This window comes from Rissa tridactyla, chromosome 6 (assembly GCF_028500815.1).
Source record: "Rissa tridactyla isolate bRisTri1 chromosome 6, bRisTri1.patW.cur.20221130, whole genome shotgun sequence".
NCBI lineage: Eukaryota > Metazoa > Chordata > Aves > Charadriiformes > Laridae > Rissa > Rissa tridactyla.
The window spans coordinates 40,936,343-40,953,340 of record NC_071471.1 but is presented as its reverse complement, the minus strand read 5'-3'; the positions used below and the strand labels follow the sequence as shown (position 1 = coordinate 40,953,340).

The following is a 16,998-nucleotide window of genomic DNA, read 5'->3' as shown; positions in this document are numbered from 1 at the left end:
GGTAACACTGTAGATTAGTGGGTGTTCTGTGGGGTTTTTTTGTTTGTTTTTATAGAGTACAAAGAAAGATGTGTGTTGGTCAAGCCCAGTTAGAACAATACATCCTCATTGTGTCACCGACAGAGGCAGTCTGCATGCTTTTTGGGTTTCTTTAAGAAACTGAAGGAGAGCTGTTTCTTAGGAATGGCTAGTGTTATGTGTTTTAAATTATGGTTCTTCTGGAAGTACAGCCTATTAATGTGAACCAAGTTATACAATCTGGAACGTGTCTTTTTGAAATAAGCCTTCTAGTTTTGTTCTTAAAGAATCATAGCTGTGACTGAATGAAAGTAATACTTAATTCTTCTTCTGCAGGGAAAATGAAATTGGGAGTGATTTTTAACATTGCATGTATTTCTGTTCAGGCTGATACATATTAAACCTAAGAAAGTGGAGTTCAAATAATTTCTCTGTACATTATATTTCAAATGTATAGGTGGAGATGTGGGCTAAAAACCTTTGTAAATGAAGGAGGTCTCATGGGAAGAAAAATCCCTTTAGAAAGGTGCAGGAATAATAACACTTTTATGGTGTAAAGTGAGATTCAGTCTCTGAGGTACTTTCCCACATGGTATTGAAGTACAAATTGATTTAACTTTTTTGTCTGCTTGCATGGAAAATGTCTCTCACTTGAGAGGGGAAAAATGGGGAAGGAATTCAGACTAGAAAAAATGCAAGTGTCGTGTATGTATATATTCATATGTGGAGCTAGTGTTTATAGTAATGCGAGAGTGACAAAGTCTCTGTGCAAACCTGGGCTCTGCCTGTGCTGTTCTGCATCCTTTCTGCTGGAGGGGCTGTGCATTGATACACAGCTAAAGCTCCTCAGGAAACTGAGGCAGGAGAGTTTGTTTTCCTTTTGAGGGGAGAAGAGAAAAGAAATAAAGCAATACCTGCCCTTGTTTTCTTTCAAATCTAAATAAGCCTAGTTCTGAAGATGAAAAGCATGAATGAAAAGCTGTGAAAAGAGGGATATGAGGTGGCTGCTGGGATTCTGGATTGGTACTTAAAGATGCAGCTTTATATGTAGATTAATTTAACCTCTTTATTAGTGATCTCAAAGAGAAGATAGTGTTAGATTTGTGGTGAAGCTCTATCAGTATATGGAATTAATTTGAATACCAGGGGAAATAAAACAGCTAAAAGTTATAAGCTGATAATAAAATTAAAAATTGAGGGGAGGGAACGCATAATACAGCTGGGCATACTGAGTGCAGCTGCAGTGGGAACAATTATCCTGGAAAGTCTTTATGCCAAAAGAAACTTTAGATAGTGATGGGCCACAAACTATGCATTTTAGCAATATATGCTATACTATGAAAAAATGTTTTAAATGCCTGTGGATTGCAGGGTGGCTCTGGAGTTAAGACTCACTCTCTGGCTAGCTTTGCTCTGGGAAGTTGGTGTGTATATATACACCTAAGTAAGTAAATTACAGTGTGTGTGCTAAGAACCCCTTAACCTAGAGGTTCCTATTACTTTTGAAATAAACTGTAGTTTATATTTTCTGTTAACACTTGATATCAATTGTTTGCAATTCAGTAACTTTCCATTTGCAGCTACAGCAGCTGTTTATATAGGGAAAACATTCTAAGTATTTAACATACTCTAGCTTCACTTAATGACATTTTGTGATTGAGAGGAGAGCCTGCAACAAATAACTGGCCGCCTCTCTGGGGACTGCTTGAAGTCAGAACATGCTATCTTTCCCTGTCTCCTTGGCTGGGAACCCAGTGCCTGATAAGCAGTCATTCAGGGAGGGAGTAGCAGTTATGGATGGACAGACTTTACCCTACACTTTACCCTATCAGCATCAAGTGATACCAGATTTTTCATATCATTTTCCAGTATAACTTTCCTGCAGTTTCAGTAGCTTCACGTTTTGTGGATGTATGCTGGGGCCTCTGGTTGTTCGCAGCCTTCCTCCCAAAATGTGAGGGGGGGAAAAAACATCATTAGGAAGACACCTCTATCTGTGCTGCTGTTTCTGTCATGTTCTGTCTCATGGAACATTTAAGGCTTAATGTAGTGGTGTTCTCACTACTGTTGCCGGTTTTTAAGTTGAGATCGATACTAAATCAATAAGGACAGAATACATATTTTCTTTCTAAAACATGCATAGGTATTGAAACCTGCAGATAAGGTGTGCATAATAATCTTCACATCCTTGCTGAACACCTTAAGTTCTGTACAGGACCCACAATCTTTTTGTGTTCTTATGGAAAAAAAACTTACTGTGAAGCAAAAGCAATAAGAGTAGATGACCTGCAAGTTGTTAAATTGTTTCTTTTCTGTGTTATTTGGAATACAACTTTTAAATTGATGATCACAAAATACTATATATCGAGTATCATAATGGTAATTCATTAACTCAAACTCGAATTGCAGAAAAATAATGTCTGGATTTCGCATATGCAGAATTTTTAAAATTTGCTAATTAAAATTTGTTGTTCAATATGACATTGCTAGAATACCTCTTTGCAAAAGCTAGAATTAAAAAATCAATTATCAACTCTCAACAGTTTCATAAAGAGCGAAACAGGAATCTCCTGGCCTTAAAGAACACCAGATGCTGCAGTCTTACTCTAGTGATGAGGGTTAAAGTATTTTGCAATACATGTTTAGAAGACACACAAACAGATATAAATCTTCCAGTAGCATCTTTAAGCAAGCCATTTGATTTGTTTGGGTGGACAAAGAGATCCTGTAACATTAAGGCTTCAGAGAAGGAAGTGAAACAATTTAAAGCACTTCTGTAATGACTGATTCCTGTGCAGCAGCAATGAAATAATGGGTGCTGGCATGGTATGCCCTGCTTGGCACGGGTGCTGAAGAGTTCAGGGCATACCAAAACCGCAGGTTCTGGAGGTTTCAGATCTTCCGTTGTCTATTGAATTAAAGATCAAACTGAGAGACAGTGACTTTTCTATCTATTCCCCTTTTGCTCTCAACATACTCTTTCACTCTGTTATGGTTACTGTTCCTTAGGAATGCTATTAATTGTCTTTAAATGATTTATTCAGTGGTATAAAAGTTTAGAGTAGATAGCCAAATCTTAAATGGTCAGATACTGTAATTCCACAAACACTTTCAAAGCAGGCGTGAGCTAACATTTTTTTTCGCTCTCCCTTCTCAAGTTACTGTCCTGCTCTCCTCTTCTTGTTCATCCCTTTGTGCTGTGCTGTCACTCGTGCTTATGTTGTCACATAGGGGACCAGGTTGGCTTAAAACTAACCATGGATAATCTTTACTATTGGATATGCGGGTGTTTTGTGCATTTGCTAGCTGTTTTAACCCAAACTGTACCCTCAGTCTGCTTCCCCATACAGTTGTCTGAGTCTGTAACGTTTAATGCATTGGGAGCAGGTGAACGTCATGTTATTCAGCAGCAGTGCTTCTTGAGGGTAATTTAAATTGCTCTTTAGGAACATTAGGATATATGTGAGTTTAGATTTCACTCATATTCCTGTCTGTCTGTCCTTCTTTTAATTATTTCCCCCCTCTATGCAGGTGCGTGCCTTTGTATGTCAACAGCCATAAAGAAGTTATGGGGATGTGCATGTGCTCAGAATGCAGACAGCCTTGAAATAGCATTTGGGTAACAACCAGCATAAGAATCATTTCAGCTCCTGGAAACTTAATGGCTCTAGGCAGGAATTCATTCAGAGACTTGGAGCAGGGAAAATAGTGGGAGATTAAAAAAGGTGGTAAGGGGAAATGCAAAGTAAATTGAGTTTACCGAGCAGGAATAACTCCGGAGTCTTTTTAACTGTTCACTTTAAAAATGGGCTGCTTTTCCTGAACTTCTGTTGCTCTTTTTTCTTTCTCCCTGTTCTTCCCATATTTTCATTCCTCTTCATCTTTCTCCATATTACAATATCCAGCTTTTCTTGATCTCTGTTTATTGAAGTTACCCACTCATTTATTTTCTTTCTTTCATGAGCTGCTCTTATTTCATTTCATCTGTTCTTTTATTTGCTGTTTCTGGTTTTGGGGGTTGTTGGGTTATTGTTTTTTGCTTTCTGTTTGTTTTTCTGTTTCTCCCCCTCGTATTACTGATTCATTTTAAGTTGTTTAAGAAAAAAAAAATCCAGTCTATGTTCTATTTGAGTGGGGGTTTTTTTCCTCACCTGATTTTTCTTTTTACTTATTCTTTCATCTCCCGTTTCAAAAATCAAGCTTCAGTAACTCTTTTTTTTTAAATTTAAACTAGTATCTATTATCAAAACGTTTACTACATGCTATTTTTCATTAGCATATCTCAAAGGCAAGGCAAGCACATAGCGTATCAAGTTGATACCTAAGGAGAATGGCAAGAAGGGAGGAAACAGTGGCACTGAAGACATTAGAAGGAATGCAGCAATAATTAGCAGTGGGCAGTACTGGCATTCATTGCCTGAAAACTTGGTTTCACACTTTTTCCTTAAGCTTTGCCTTTCGCAAGCTATCTTGCAAGCAGAGTTCAGTATTTCCTTCTTTGCATCTTAAGCTGCAGAGACAGCGTGGAAAATAAAGTTAGCAAATGTGATACCATATTTAAGGCAAATAACTGTACTGAGAGACTTCAACCAAATTAGTTAAATATTGCTCCCATCTATTTGAATTTTGTTTAGACACAAGGGAAGAGCTTTGGGTGTTTCAAAAGGCATTATGATAAAAGCTAGAAACTGACATTTTTGTTAAAACAGAAATGTCACTACATGGCAAACTTAAGGCCAAACTTGCATGTAAGTTACTGCCTTAGATATCAAGAGTAAGTTAAAATGTAATCTCTATTTATTGCTTCAGACCTTTAAATCAACTTTCAGTTGTTTCCCAATGTTGCAATAAAAGCTGAAGTTTACATTTTGAGAGGAAGAAGGGAGGGAAAGAAGATGTGGCATCAGGCTGTGGAGCCTTACGAATGTGTGCATATACAGTGCTGGGTTATTTACTCTTTTGGCTTAGATTTTCTGATAGAACTCCAGTCTGATTTTATTCTTGTCAGATAGTGTTGGTTTTTTCTCTTTAGAAATACTGAATTTTCTCCGTTTTGTTTGTCAACAAAATCTTTTAAAAGAGTGAAAACTGCTTTTGATGCTAAATCTTCTATACTAAAATATAGATGGAGAAGTGGTTAACATAAGGGCCCGTCAGCATTGTACTTGCCAGTTTTTAGTGTCCCATGTGCAGACACCTTCCTAACTTACACGCGTGTTCCATGGAGAGATTACATCATTTCTTAAGCATCATTTTGTAAAACAAACTAATCGCTGACCGTTATGCAATATTGCTTTCAGTATTGGAACTGAACTGAATCCTACATTTGTACAATACTTTTGTTCCAATCTGTTAATGGGTGCGAGTAAGACACTGTCAGTCGTCATATTCAAACCCACTATTTCATGATGAAATGTCAGTGAGAAATGGAAGAGTTAATAAGCCTGTGCAGCATCATTCTGTAGGAGTTAATGTGAGCTTTAACCAGCATAATAACCTCTTCTAGTGTGTCTGGAGGTCTCTGGATTCTCCCTCCTCCAAAACAAAATCCCAACCGAGAACCACAACCCCCAAAACCCCACCAAATCAAAACACTGCTAAGCAAAGCAATGAACGTGATGAGGCAGCAGTTGAGAAACTCGGAGTACAGTGAAAAGTGTCTGTGTGGCATAAAGTGATCTGGGACCTTCACTTTAGGGGATTCTATCTTTTCGCATTGATGATATTTTTGTAAAAAATGCAAAGTTTAGAGAAATTAGTAGATTTCTCTGCTTTCAATTGTTGCTGGAATACTAAAAGGATTTGAATATACGCTCCTAAACTTTAAGTTACATACTTAATCTTTTCCTAAATAGCAGGTGGCTTGGTGTACTCCAGGGGCTGGCATGTTTGCAAAGTGCAGTTACATAATCTGAAGTTTTCCCCAAGAAATTGGCAAAGTCTGAGTTTGGTCAAACAAGCATAAAATAACTACAAATGACCTCACAGTTTAGGCTATTGACTTCTTTGTCTTATATAACTCTTTAAATTGAACTCTGTTTCCAGCAGTTTGGGATCTACAAGACTTAAGACCCTGCGGTTCGAATATATGATGCGATGCTGTGTATGTACATGTGTGTATATGCATATAGAACAATGATAGTTAGGATTGCTTTGTTTTTAAGTCTGCAGTGTTTTCCTCTTCTCAGGCTTTACATATACACATTATTCCTACTTAATATAGTTGTAGCCATAACACGGCTTTTTATTTGTCTGTTTTCTGAAATGACTTCATTATTCTGGGCTGAAGAGAGGTTAGTTTCTTTTTTCCTTTTTCACGATGCGTATATATTATACCTGCTTTGAGTTTTGTTTTAATTTTGTTGAAAAGTAATTTGGAACTAGTTGTATTGTGGAAAAGCTACAGTTGTTGGGAATACAGCATCTATTAATTACCCTTGTTGAGCTTGGAGATTTTTACCTTCTCATTTTGATTGTGGGCAGGAGGATGGTGTTTCTTGTTTGTCTGGCTCTTTGGATTAAAAAAAAATAAAATCTGACCCAAGAAACCAAAACCCAACCAACAGAAAAGCAAACAAACCCCACAACCTCCCCACAATCCAAAACCCAGTATGGGGCTATGAAAATCCATTGCTTTAAATAGCAAGAGCTCTATTATAACAAATCCTGTTTGGTGCTCTCAATAATGGTTACATTCTGTACAATATCCTAAGACCATTTCTAAAAGTGTTCCTAGAAGTGAATGGTAAGGAGGAATTGCTTGGTTTGTTTTTGATTTTTTGGGGGGTTTTTTGTTTGTTTGTTGGGGTTTTTTTGTTTTTTGGGGTGTTTTTTTAATTCATCTACATATATAAAACTAGCATTTCAAAAAAACAACCAGATAAAAATGTCTAGCCTGTTTTGGTACCCTGTTAAACTCAAGAGTTGATCACTGTCAGGCTAGTGTGGTTGTGGATGAACCTCTTTGCTGTTTATACAATGTAGTGAGGGAGTGTAATATCAGCTTTTTTATATTTGAATTACTGAATTCTTCACAGAGAAGATCAGTGTAGTCTGGAAAGTTAAAATAAAGGTATATGCACACCTTCATATACATATATGTATACACATACATATATGTGTGTGTATATGTATATATAATATGGAGGAGAATAAGCAACTCTCTTCTGTGAGTATGGGCACTGAGGTTAAGAGTATTCTCATGCTTCCTTATATAGATTTAGATAGTTTATGGCCTCAACCTGAACATAGAAATGTTTCAAATCAATTGGTTTTTATTGTATACAGTCTGCTTGGCAAATGGAGACTTAAGTCTTGGGGCAGGAGGAAGGAGAATTTACATCTGCGTGTAAACTAGAGTTACTGTATCAGTGCGTGGGGCTTTTGTGGTTGGTTTTTTTTTTTTCCTTCAAAAGAAATTCAAGGTTGTATGTTTCATTGATGGTTTAAGTTGCATGAAAACACTTTCTTACAAAGGCTAAATTCCTTAATTACGCTTGATTGATCTTAATTCTTTGAATATAAAAGCGAATCCTGCTGCTTTTTTAAAGAATATGCCCATGTAAATTCTGTGTTAAAAGTCTTCATGTGCATAAGTTCTAAAAGTCCTCCTGTAACTTCATTCACTTCTAAAATGACAGTCTCTTCGTTCATAACCCTATATAACCTCTGAACCTGCCTAAAAATGATCTGGTGAATAATGGGAAACAAAGCTTAATGTGCTGAAATTGCTTCTATGCTTGCCAGTACGAATCTGTGTAGTTAATTTATCAGCCTTTAAGCTTAAGAAAAATACTCTTTACTGTAAAAGGAGATCATGGTTTGTGTTTCTGTAAATGCAATAGTGCATTGAGTTTTATTTTGCATGTCGGTCTTAAATGCTAAGCCAGCCCCGCCTGAGAAGGTCACACGGCATTGTAGGACTACAGATACTTCAGACTTGTTAATGAAACAAGTAATGTTTACAACAATGTAACAGTAATTTTTCATAGTTTTGGTCAACTTTCGTTCTTGACCAACTTTCATCTCTCTGTGTGCTGTTCCCTGTTAAATAACTGTAGCTTCTGCTGTTCTCACAAAAAAACCCTCAAAACAAATAGAGTGGCAGAGAGTAAACACAGGATATAATCAATTAATTTTCCTACCTTAAATTCAGTGCTATGAGTAGCCACTTAATTGGCTTAGAGCCTTAAGCTTGACTTAAAAAAAAAAAAAAAAAAAAAAAAAAAGAAAAGGAGGGGAAAAAATAAATTAATCGTGCCCTTGGAGATCTGCAGTGGAGCTTTTGGACAAAGTAGCTTCTAATCCACTCGGGTGCTTCTGAAATTTTTGCTGTCCTGCAAGGCTGTACCCTAACTCTGATAGGAGCTGAACATGTATGGAGAGATGTCCACTTCTGAACAACCACAGCCTGTTCTAAGCCTCTGAAGTGCTTAGATGCTCAAGTGCTTAAAAGCAAAGGTAACTTTTGTATTTGTTCATGATCAAGTTTTAATTTCTGTTGTCACGACATTGATTTCAGTGCAGATGAATGGAAACACAGGTTCAAATTGCCCAGTCTGCTTCTTAGAAAGAAAATAACGTGCTGTACACCAGCTGGAACTCTGCCAGCAACTCTATCGTTGCTGCCAATCTGAGGACTGGTTTAGGCTCTGGTGGTGCTGTTGGGTGCCTTCCCTTGTTCGTGTGGATCACCACCTTTACAGGGCAAGGGGAATAGTCCCCTGTCAATAACCAATGTGGTAAGGTGGTCAGAGGTGACGATTTGATGACTCTGTGCTGTAGGAACCTGTTCCCCGAGGAGAGGGGCTCTCCTCCTGGTTACTTGAAGTTCACCAAAAAGGTGCTGCAGGATGAGCTTTTGAAGTTACTCCATGTGTCTTTCCCGTCTGTGAGTGGAAACGGAATCCCAATGCATAAATTTGAGATAACTTCATATAATAGCAGTAGGCACAATAGTTTTTGATCACCAGATCCCTAGGACAGCCTTATTCTGTATGTTGTGAATAATGATAAAGATGCACTGGGTTGTGCGTATTCCAAGTACTTCTTAAGGGAAGACCAGTAACTACTTTTGCTAGAAATGAAATCGGGGAGGCAGAACTGTTTTCACAGCTGCCAAACAGCGCAGTTGTGGTCTTATCTCTCTAGCCTTACTGCATGCTTGAGGTCTGCCCCTCTGGCTCCATAGCTACCTGCTAGGCAGCTGGGTCCTCCAGCCTGGCATGCCCCGGTGTCAAACCCGCTGACTGAGAGGGCATTCGGGACTGCTGGTTTATTGGGGCCTGTGCGCTTTTGTCAGTGGAATTTTTCTTAAAGCTATTTGGTTTTGGTTCCCAAGGTATAAAGTCATATGTCTGACTTTATACCAGCTCAGTAAAGGTTTTCTTAAAAACCTTGGCATTTAAATGCCTCTTCCTTGTTGGTGCCCATGACAACACAATGGTTGGTTTGGGTATTCTGTGTCAGCTCTCTATGTGTGGAGCAAAATTCCTTTGCAGCTTTTATTTGACCTCACTAAAAACAAGAAAAAAAGATTCATCCTGTTATGCAATTGTCCAGCTGATAACTGTGTATATAAGTAGAGGGTTTTTTAAATTACACTCATACACAGGAATTCTGCAGCAGTATGTTTCTGCATATTGAAGGTAGTCGTGTCAGGAGGTAAAGGATGCTCTGATGTGTTTTTGAAAATGCTAACAAGATTTGAGGGGAGGAAAAAAGATTATTTCTTATATCTGCAGCTGCTTCACAAAATAAAACTTCAGTCAGATCTATACATGATCTGGGAAACTGCAAGTTTTTTCTGTTCCTTAGAATGGCATTAAACTTAGTTGTGTGCTTGACCTTTCTACAGTAAAACTAATGCTGTTTTGCATTTCCCCAGAGGTAAAAATGGATTAACTTGATAAATGGGGCTTTTTAAAAATCATGCAACTTGGGTGAAATACAACTGAACAGCTACATAATCTGAAATGCAGAGTACTTTAGTTCTGAAAGTTCTTTATAAAATGGAGAAGTACTTGCTTAATTATGCCTTTCTCTAATTATAGAATCTTGCTGGATTATAGAATTATAGAATTATGCTGGTTTGTAATTTGTGTGTTCTGAATTGCTTAAAATTGTTTTCTTTGATTTGATCTTGCTCTGATGTAAATCAAATCGGTGTTTTCAGAAGAAATAAGATTACAAAAATTCAGTGATAGTCTGCATCATTGGTGACGATCATCAGAATACAGAAAATGTTTGTTGGATAATTTCTGTCAATCAATTAACTATTTTAGTCTGTCAGACTTGGGGAGGCTGCAGTCAATCATCTGCTTGTAATGCTACATGGTATCTGCTTGTTAACTATTACCATTCATTAATACTCTTTTCCTTTTGAGAAGGGATTATTCATACTCTTTAGTATTTTTCATAAGAGAAGATAAACTCATGGTGTCAAATGTCAGTGGAAGCCCACAGTATGTGTTTGTTTTGTTTTTCAGCATGTAGTTTTTTCAGGGATTGGTTGGAGAAGTGTTGAGAAAAGGGAAGCGTCATGTTTCAGATTTTTTAAACTCCTGTTTCCATGTGTTTAAATTGTGATGTTTCAGAAGGTTTTCAGGGGTGCTGAGGAGTTCTTCGTGCCAATCTAATGCATTATTGTATGCAAACGTTTGACGCTAATACGAAAAACTTCTTGTAAGCCTAGCTGAAGATGCTAATTTAAACACATCAGGTATGCATTAGGCATTGGTCAGTGAATGGTAATGATGTGTTAGATTAGTAAACATGATTCAAATTTTTGTTTTGATTTGTCACAAAAATGGCTTGAGTGGAGGAGGCCAGGGCCCTAAAACAGCTTTCAGAAGCATGGAGAAAGTAGCACGCACAGCAGAAATCCACTTAAGGATCTTGTCACAGTTTTAAAGAAATAAAATAATCATATGCCCACCAGTATTACTGGGGGGAACACTGCATTTTATACTCTGAAGTGATAATAGCTATATACTCATATTCTATAGCTGGCTAAATATTTTTATAGTCTTTTCAGTTTCTTTATACTGTACTTCTGTAACTGCCACACAAAGACCAATCTTCCCCAAAGCAAGCCTGTGCCTCCCATGATGCTCCAGCCTCTTCTGCTGATGGTAGCACTTGCAGGTAGGGCTGGCTACTGCATTGCCCTCTTCAAGCTTCTGCAACTCCTATAAACACTCTAGAATTACAACGGAAGTGATTATCGTCCTTTTTCTGCAAATCTCTTTGCATTATAAGTGAAATTCTGATTATTTTTTTTAAATCGCTTTGGTTTCAAACTTTCTTTATAGTGTGCATTCTAAATATAGACTGAGTCTGTGCCAAAGACCAAGTGCGAACATACGAAACCATCATTGATAGAAAGTCTCTTTAATGACTTCCTCTGGAAACTATAATTTGAATCATATGATTTTTCTGGAGTAGCAGTAGGAGGGCATATCTGAAAAATAACTATAATATGGTTTTCAGAATTTTAAGCTTTTCATCTGTACAAACTTAACTTTGTGTAAACTGTGCTAGTCATTTTATTCCTTGATTATTTGGCAAGACTAACATTTCCTGTAAACCAAGTCAGATCTACAGAGCAAAAAAAATCCAGGGCATTAAATAGTGTTCTTGTGATTACTAACCACACACCCCCCACCCCCTGATTTTTAGCAGTTACAAAATAATTGTTTTTTATGGTAAATGCTTGTCGAGAGCCCCGGTAGCCTGTAACTTTGGCTGCGTGGCAGCAGTTGAAGCTGCTGAATTGGTATAGTTTAACTAGTGAGACTGGTACTGTCCATCAGTGTTGATCAACCAAGGCTAGTCGATGATGACTATTGGCAACGTATGCTCCCTTTATTAACTCCTGTGAAAGGGAAAGGCAAATGGATCTCTCGTTAATGGGAGGAAAGCTGTGGGAAAGTAAAAAGTTGGGAATGAAGTGGAATGGAGGAAGCGGGAGACACAGAGAGGAAATGAGACTGATGAAGCGACTGACAGTTGTTGGAAAGAGGTAGATGTGAGTCAGCAAAGACGTGGCAGGAAGCATAAGGTTATAGTGGGAATCTTAAAGAAATGAGGCTTTTGAAAGAGTAGAATAGTAAAGAGTCAATGATGAAGATGCTATAAAGATAATGAGAAAACAGGTCTAAGGTAGAAAGAGGAAGATTGGTGGGGGAAGGACCGGGTAAAAATGTATATACCAAGAAGTGGAGAGGAGGATTACAGTCCAGCTTTCATAAGCGTCTGGCATGGACTTCCCATACATATCCTAGTCTTGGAAATGAGATCAGACACAATTCTGAAGGTTCTACTTGATGAATATCCTGGGGAAAAGCTGGTAAACACCACTATATTGATGCAGACTTTCATTACTGTCCTAGACCAGTGATTAAATACCTAACATGTCACTATTCTCATATCTGATATCTGTCTGCTACTTCCATAAAGATGTAATTTAGTTGACTGCAATTTCTATTTGTTAGACACTTAACAGATGTCTTGTCTTGCATCAAAACATATGTATGACTTAAAATACTGGGAACGCAAAGCATTAATTTCTAGTCCATGGGAGTTGAGGATATTGGCACATTCTGCTAAAAATCACAAAACAGAATTAGAATGTGTGCAAGTAAAACAAGACGGCAATAAAAAGGATTAAATTTGAGTGCAACTGTCATCCAGCTTATTAGATTTGTGTCCAGTGCGATGTCAAATAGCATAAACTGCTTAAGGTTTCGCAATGCTGGAGGAGAATAATAGTCAAGAAAGTAAGCTGAGAAAATACAGGGCTTCAAGAAAATGAAAGATGTTTTGTGGGACTTGCTTAAAATATTACAGTGCCAAACAGTTGCCACCAAGATTTTTAGCAGTAAATTTAGTAGTTATACTAAGCTATACATGTGCAAAATATGTTCCTGTGTATATTTCTTATCTCCCGTTTCTATTGTAATGGAGGGCAGTGAGAAGTTAATCTCAGCTTCGTTTTCCTGCCTCTGTGGGTGCTGTTATGTGGAGAATCACAAATATGAATCAATTTGCTTATAGATATATATTTGGTCACTTCAAAGATAACCAAACTTTCAGAATGAGCATACACTTTCTGGGAGGGGGGGAAAAAAACACTGAACATGACTGATTAGTTGTAGTATTTATTGTTTTCTGCTTGCAGGAGATTTGCCTGAAATCTAAGGAGATACAGTGACTTCCCATCCTTAAAATGATAGAAACGTAGCATCTTTCCTTCTGTTAGATATTTTGATGTATTCTCTCGTACTGGGCAGTGTTTTCATTGGTCATTAATTGATGGGATAATATGTATTTATAAAATTTGCAACCGGCATCAAGTTGACACAGAACGTAGTTCACACTCAAAACAAATTGAAGAAATGATGCAAAATGAGGAACAACCCAATAATGGTAACTCAACCCAGGCTGCTTGGAGAAGAAAGATCAGGTGCATGGTATTGAAGGAAGGGTTTTAAAGGTCATTATGTACCACAGATTAAACAGGAACTGGAGTGTGATGTTATATCCCAGAATAAAGCAAATGGGAATGTATATTCAGGCTTATTGTTTGTAAATAACAGAAATACTTATTTCGTGCAACTTAGTACTGCTGTGTTTTCACCAGTGAAATCATACCAGTTGCCAGTGCTGATCTTCAGAGTTTGGACAATTTGAAGACAATCCAGGGGAAAGCAAAGGAGATGCTTTGAAACAAGAATTAGGAAGAGTTTAAAAAAAATGTAATGTTATCTATAAAGAAAAGAACAATGAAGGCTATGAGGGAATAGGAAAATGGTGATTGTTATCAGTGTCTACTTAGAGCAGGATTAAAAGCAAACGTTTCTGTCATAGAGACTTCCCTTGGATTTTAGGGAGGACAAGGATAGATAATTAGTGTAATAAGTTGCATACCAGTGGTGATATTTCAGGACACATTAAATAACTGTCAACAGTGCTGTGGTATACCAGATCCTGCCACAAGAGATGGCTTAAATGACCACCTGGAGTATTTCAGTCCTTCACTTCAGAGACTTTTTTAGAAAGAGCGGATCCTGATTTAGATGCTTACTGAAGGATGCTGCAAGATGGAATCCATGTAGAACAGCCATGACAGCGCACATCTGACATCTGTGCACTGGGGAGGGGAGCAGAGTTTTAGATTCTGTATGTAAGTAAGTGAAGATGGAGTTTGTTCTGGAGTGAGGGGCTTAGAAGAAAAATAACCCCCCAAAAAATACTATAGAAAAGGCCACTTGTAGCATGAATTACTGGGAAAATGCAGGACAAAAGAGATAATAAGGTATATAAGCTTATGACAAAACGTATTGTGCTTTTAATTAGCTGAGTCGTCATATTAAAAAAAATACTCCTTTGTGTAAATAACAAAGCAGCCCAAAGGAAGAAGTTGTCAAGAAGTAAGAGCTTCTTGGCAATCAGCTTCACCCCCAATGACAGACAGGGTTTTTTATTTTTTTTTTTTGCTTCTTCCTCTTTTGTCATTTTAGTAAATAAAACTTGAACCACAGTCATTGGTGACTTCAGCAGTAGCTGAAAATGAATGCCTGGTAACTTCTATTTGAGTGCCTAAATTTAGGTTCCTAAATTGGTATGTGCCAGCAGTATCCTTGGCTGTTCTGCTCTCACCTGCTGGCGGGGAGCAGAGAGCTGGGCTGAGAGCGGCTGCTGGGGGGCCGTTCCTCGCCGGTAAGACTGCAGAATATTTTGGCTTTTGTTAAGTTCCTGTCACTTTTCTTGCCACGGCCCCAACCATGTGAAGTTGTAATATTTCACAATGAGTATTCTGCCATTAGTGCCTTGGTGTTTAAAACCAAGGGGTGGTTATTGTGCTGTCCCAGCCGGTTTTGCTAGTGGGTGGCAGGTCACCCAGATTTGTGGTGTCTTTTGAACCAAGGCTGTTACTTGCAGTGGCTCAGCCCTGCCTCCCCTGGCCTTTTGCTGCCTTACTCGGTGGAGAAAAGCCGGTCAGGTACAGAGCGGATGTTTGGAGCAGTTCAGTGAGTGGCTATAAAGAGGCATATGAGGGCTCTGCGTGTCTGTGCTTCACCACCCGCAGAAGCAGAGGAGAAGGCAGCTGTAGGACCCGCAGCTCTGGCTTGTGCTGAGTTGGAAGGGCTGGCGCTGAAACTGCTGTGAGAGGATGGAGAGTCTGCTTTTTAAAGCTCCCACGCCTCTCCTAAAGGAGGTGGGACTCCAGAGGGTTGGATGTACTCATCCAACCTCATTGGGACTTCTGGGAGACAGAGGGTTTGTATTTATGCCACTGAAGAGTTTTGGTCTGAAAATGTTGCAAATCTCTACTTCCTGCTATTAAAGTGGACTTTTTCCTCACTCTTGCTGACCTTCTTTAGTTGCCAGTGGCTTAATCACAGCTTTTTTTTTTTTCTGGTATGGGCAGGCTACAGTTTTATCTAGACAGTGAGGTATGTAAAATCATAGCTGCTAATTAAAATATTGACATAATCCTGTGCCCTGCAGTGACATCCAGGAGTTAAACTGCCATGGTAGCGTATGAGGAGGGCCAAGTGATATTTTTGAGTTTTTCTCAAGCAGTGTCTTTGTTTTCTAAGTCCTGTTCTTGCAAATAACTTTTGGAGTGACTCTTACTCCTGGTAGTAGTAGTAACCAAAAACAAGTGTTTGCAAAAATTCTTGGTTTAATTCTGGTTGAAATGTGTCATAGTAAAATCAGTTGAAGGCAACTTTTTCACTATGGCATAAATTTTTGTTGATTGAATTATCAATTCTTTACTCTTTTTGCTATGCTTATGAGCTAGAATTTGACTTCGTGACTTTTCTACACTTAATGGAAAATTTGTCTTCTCCCACAAATATTTAGACAGCTAAACTGTGGGGACAATTTTCATCTGTCTTATGTTGTTTGTCCACAGCTGTTGCTCTGCATTATCCTGGTTTATTTTGATGGGACATGACAGATTTGTAGGAGATGCTGGAAAGGGGCTGGTTTTCTTGTTGGTTTTTTTTTTGCTATAGAGAAACAATTAGTGGAAAACTAATACTGGAAATCTTTTTTACTTCAAACTGTGAATATGGAACTCGAAACAAAGATGACTTCTGAGTTTCTCAGCATCTCACTGCTGCCCATTTTCTAAGCAGGCATATTCTCTACCTGAAGGCCCAACTTTCATATCCCTCACTATAGAATCATAGAATCTTCATGGTTGGAAAGGACCTTTGAGATCACCGAGTCCAACCATACACACACCAACTAGGCTATCTTCTAGCCTAGTTTTTCTATAATTTGCCAAGACTGAAAATATTTGCATATTTTGCAATCTGAAATACATGCACGCACACAAAATATCCAGTCTCTTTTCCATGAGTGGCTGCTCTCCTTGGGCTGAGATATAAAGCTGGAAAAGTTCAGCTGCTTTCTGTGTTGATGATGTTTGGCTTGTGAATACATCGAGGAAAAGAATCTTTGTAGTTTTAATAGTTTTCCGAGTATGCACATTAGGTAGTGCTGCTAAGCTTCCTAATTAACCTACAGGCTACCTGCTGCAGATTTTTTAACTATTGCTTATCTTAACACAACTTTGTAAACACTAAATTTTTTTCTGTAATGTGTTGCTAAGGCAATCAATACGTAATTGACTTAAAGATTTAAAGCAAGTCTCTTGCTGACATTGTGTTTATTGTTTGGAATTCCAGATTAATTACAGCATGTATTGCAGTTGCTGTATTATGAGCTACATCTGCTTTTTGTTAACTTTCTCTGTAAATGAGAAACTGTCAGTGCATACTGCTTCTCGTATTCTGAAGGAAAAAAATCCCCAAACCTTATAATTGTGTACTTTAAAAATTAAAGAACCGTTTTGTTTAGATCACAAGTTCATTTATGTCTTTTGTTTCTGGAGGAGCTGACCCAAGCAGAGATGAGTCCTCCCTGTTTTGCAATAAATAAACGAACAGAAAGACTGTCCCA

General features: G+C 38.1%; 1 protein-coding gene across 2 annotated transcripts in view; it reads left to right on the top strand.

Moving 5' to 3' along the window:
* Window positions 1-16,998, top strand: part of BICC1 (BicC family RNA binding protein 1) — a 113,626-nt gene that overhangs the window by 56,356 nt on the left and 40,272 nt on the right. The window lies entirely within an intron of this gene.